Below are 4,478 nucleotides of genomic sequence, written 5' to 3'. Positions count from 1 at the left end.
TCTCTCTCTCTCTCTCTCTCTCTCTCTCTCTCTCTCTCTCTCTCTCTCTCTCTCTCTCTCTCTCTCTCTCTTGCTTTTTATAAATTCTGATAAAATCCCATTTCCCAAATACTGTAGACAAATGTGGTGCTATTCTTATTTCAGTTCTACCCTGCATATACTATAAGACTTTGCACAATGAACCAGCCTCCCTAAGCAAAGATATATACACACATACACATATTGCACTCCCCCATTCCCACACACACCCCTGAACATTTTCAAAATGAAACTCTTATGTCTTTATCTCTATGCTTTATTTTTGGATAAAATTATCCATTTTTCCAATTTCAAATGGAGACACATTTCAGCAACAATCTCTGCTGATACAAAATCCATGTTTCTCCACAGGGACATAAAATTTTAAATATGTTCAGAGTCCTTCAAGTTCAATATTTCCATGATCTACAGAACCATTTTCTGATTCCAAACTTATAATGAAATTTCAATCTACTATGAGACATTAGCACTCTAAAAGAGGGACTGAAGAAAAATGTTTGACTATCAACATTTCTGCCCAAAACATTTAGAGCAGGGCTGTTAAAAAAATGAAAATGAAATAAAAACAAATCAACAGACTTTGTTCCATTTGAGCAGGGAGCCAGTTAAGAGTTCCTCAGTGGAAATTAGACCATTATCTTTGGAGGTGGAAAAGCATCCAAAGAAAATTAATTTAGACATTCTCTAAGACCAAACAGTAAAACTGACTCAGAACAAAAAAGAAATCTAGATGGAGCAGAACCAGAAATCTAAGAAATACTATCTAAAGTATACTGAACAAAGATGTTGAGTCAATTGGTTTCAATTCAAAATGTGGGTTTATCCCTGATTTGTTGTACCTTGGGAAAGCCAGCTTAAATTCTTTGCATTTCTACATCCTCCTCTGTAAATCTGAAATAAGTATAATAATACTAACTGACCTCAAAGAGATGCTGTGTGGTTTAGAAAACTAACAATTATTGTACAAAGGTCAGGGATTACTATGATTATCTGTACTGCAGACTCTCCACACCTAGTTTAGACATCAAAGCCTGAACACAAGTAGAACATGAATAATTAAAGAAATATACCCTTGTCCTTTGAGTATTAAAATTCCATTTTAATGGTCACAGTGAGATAGGTCAGTGAAGGGTCTCTAATCCATTATGCTCTAAGTGGACAAAATTATGTTTCAAAATTTCCAGAAGTAAAACTAAATTTTAAAGAGGCTAAAATATATATCATATATTCAGATACCAATCAATGATTTAGAAAGAACCCAGAATGAAATGACCAACTAACTGATTACAATCAGCAGATAGTGAAGTACTTATATGGTAACTTGCTACACCAATGCAGATCACAGGCCATCTTTGACTTAATAGATAGGTACTAAGGTGATGCTATCTGTAGCACAAAGAGGTTAAATAATTTGCCCAGGGTCTCCTAGCTTGTAAGTAGTAGAGGTGGGGTTTGACTCTAAACCAAAAACTGTATCTACAAGGACAAAATGTCTTGTCTGCTTCACAAAAGAAATATAATTGAGTCAGTCTTTCAGTCACCATGTACTAAACACTTATGTGCTAAGTACTTGATACATATTAAAAAAAAGACAAAAATAATCTCTGCCCTCAAGGATCTTAAATTCTAATTGGGAAGGAAACATGCACATTATTAGTTACATACAAGAGATATACAGTGAAAATGTAAGGTAATCAGAGGGAAGGAGCAGTGTCAAGGAATGGGAAATGACTCTTACAAAAGTGGATTTTGAGTTGGGTCTCTAGGAATTAAGCAAAGCCAAGAGTCAGATACAAGAAAGAGAGAATATTTCAGGTATGGGGGAACAGTCAGTGAAAAGGTACAGAGGCAGGAAATGGAATTACAAGTACAAAGGATTGTGAGCCAGTCAATAAGCCTTTCCACTGGTGATAATCAATAAGCATTTGTTAAGCAAAAACTATGAGCCAGGTATTCATTGCCCTCAAGGAGGTCACATTTGAATATGGAAGAAAACAAGAATCTGTAGAGGATGCAAATATATAAATCATTTCTTCCTTTCAAGAGATTACAGTTTGATTGGGCAGATGAGATTTTAAAAGTTATCAAAAGAGAAATTAAATAAAAACACAAATCTACAATATAAGATCCCTATGGCCTCATGTAATTGTTTCAAATGAATGGTTTAGTTGAGAAGGTGACAAGATATAGAGAATGGTATTGAGCAAATATGGTAAAATAAGTTTTTTTTTTCCTTTTTTAAGGTTTGGGGAGGCATGTAGGGAAGCATCCAGTAGATAAGAAAACATTGAAAATGAGAAAGAAAGAGAAACAGAGACATAGATACAGACACAAAGACAGAGAAAGGAAGAGAACAAAAGAAACAAAGAGGCAGAGACAGACAGACACAGACAGAGAGACATAGACAGTGGCAGAGACGGGTAGACACAGAAAGAAAGAGATGACAGTATGGATAGTCTGTTGGAGAAGATGAGAGAGTATAAGATGAAGAGTATTCCTTGATAATGTTAAGAATTACTTCATTTTGTGAAATGGGGATGGAGGAAATAGTGGGAGAAGATAACTGAATGATGTGAGATGAGGAAAAATGGAGAAAATGAAGCTCATTGTGAATGGCCTCATTTTTTAATGAAGTATGAAATAACTTCTTCAGTTAATATTGTAAGTGGCATGGGTATTGAGGGATGCCTGCAGAATGATGAAAATATTTGAAAAAACTTCTGTGGGCATTGAAGAGTAAGTTTATTACAAAATTTAGTAGGAGGGGTGGCTAGGTGGCACAGTGAGTAAAGCACTGGCCCCAGAGTCAGGAGGACAGGAGTTCGGTTCCAGCCTAAGACACATAACACCCACACCCTCCCCCCCACACACAAAATAGCCGTGTAACCTTGGGCAAGTTACTTAACCCCAATTGCCCTCCAAAAGGCAAAAAGAAAAAAGAAAAAAAAAAGAAAATTTAGTAGGATTACCTTACTGTTGTAAGGGTCTAATGAATTTGTGTAACATAAATCTGTAATATACCCAATCAACATGGTTTCATAATTTGTCTAACTCCTTTCAGTTGTTTGTGAATAAGATTGAAGAGGGAAGGAAACAAGAGTTTAAGTACCTAATGCGTGCAAAATGGTATGCTAAGTACTTAGAATATTGTCTCATTTGATCCCCGCAAAAACTCTGTGAGGGAGGTACTTTTTTTATTACCCTATTTTACAGTTGAAGAACCTGAGACAGATAAAGGTTAAGTGACTTGCCCAGGATCAAGCATCTAATAAATATTGAAAGCCAAATTTGAATTCAGGTCTTCCTGACTCCTGGCCCTTCCTATTTTATCACTTGACTGACCCAAATGTAGTAGATGGTGGGAAAAAATCAAGGCTGAGTTTTATGATGTATCTTTGGAAAAAAGAATAAGGGGGCATGGGATTCAAGTGCAAGAAATATTATAGAATTGGACTAATTCACCAAGGGTAAGTACAGGGAATGGAGGAGAGCATAGAAAGTATAGCCATAATGGCCTGAAATGCAAAATGAGAAGTGGAAAGCCTCAGCATTGCAGTTAAAATAGGATGAGGTTAGGGATTTTAAGGCAGAGGGAAGTAAAGAATGAGAACATATTTGATCAGGTAAATATATTTGTGAATTCATGAATATGAAAATGAATCACTAGTGAATGATGGTAAGATTAAAATTATAACAATTCGGGGTGAAAGTTACATAGAAATTGAACATATTGAGAAATTGAGAAGTTGAATATTTTAGGGAATATTGATATGTGTGTTGAATTTCCCTAGGAAAAAAACTTAGGGTAGAGAAAGACTATAAGTCAAGCCCTGAACTCATTGAAGAAGGAATGTGAATGTCCTAGAGGTCCATAGATAAGTATTCAGAATCTTGAATGGGTGATAAATTTACATTGAATGAATTTCCAATGAAGAAAGTTTGCTGACAGTGGTAGAGGGAAAGTTTAGTTGGGGCAATGAATGGGAAGTAAGGCATATTCTGATTCTTCCATCAATCCTATAAATAGGAGAGTATGAGTGAAAATGAAACCATTACTGAAAAAGATGGTCAGATATGCAATGTCAACAAGAGGGACCCAGGATTCACTGAAGATAAATAATGGAAGCAATAAGCAAGGGAAAAATTTAAAATCTAAGCAAGTTTGTTCATTACAAAACAAAGATCCTATAGAGCCTAATGCAAGGGTTGAGTAGCCTTGAAAGAGGCTGTAGAGGGAATGGATTATGAGGGATGGGAGTAAGGGAGCAGGCATGGAGAATATGGAAGTGTTCATTTGTAGAATAAGAGCAAGGGTCTGAGAATCAATGAGATGGGGGAGTATATGAGTGGGAGGAAGAATGATAAACTTTGAGGAGGATGTCCAGGTGGGCATCAGTGGATGGAGAGAGGTCCTTTGGAGGAAGCGGGTAAATATTATC

Source organism: Petaurus breviceps, unplaced genomic scaffold (assembly GCF_028583685.1).
Source record: "Petaurus breviceps papuanus isolate PSGF00001 unplaced genomic scaffold, PetGlider_PUasm1.0 90822, whole genome shotgun sequence".
Taxonomy (NCBI): Eukaryota; Metazoa; Chordata; class Mammalia; order Diprotodontia; family Petauridae; genus Petaurus; species Petaurus breviceps.
The sequence above is the reverse complement of the archived record's forward strand: the minus strand, read 5'-3'. Positions refer to the sequence as shown.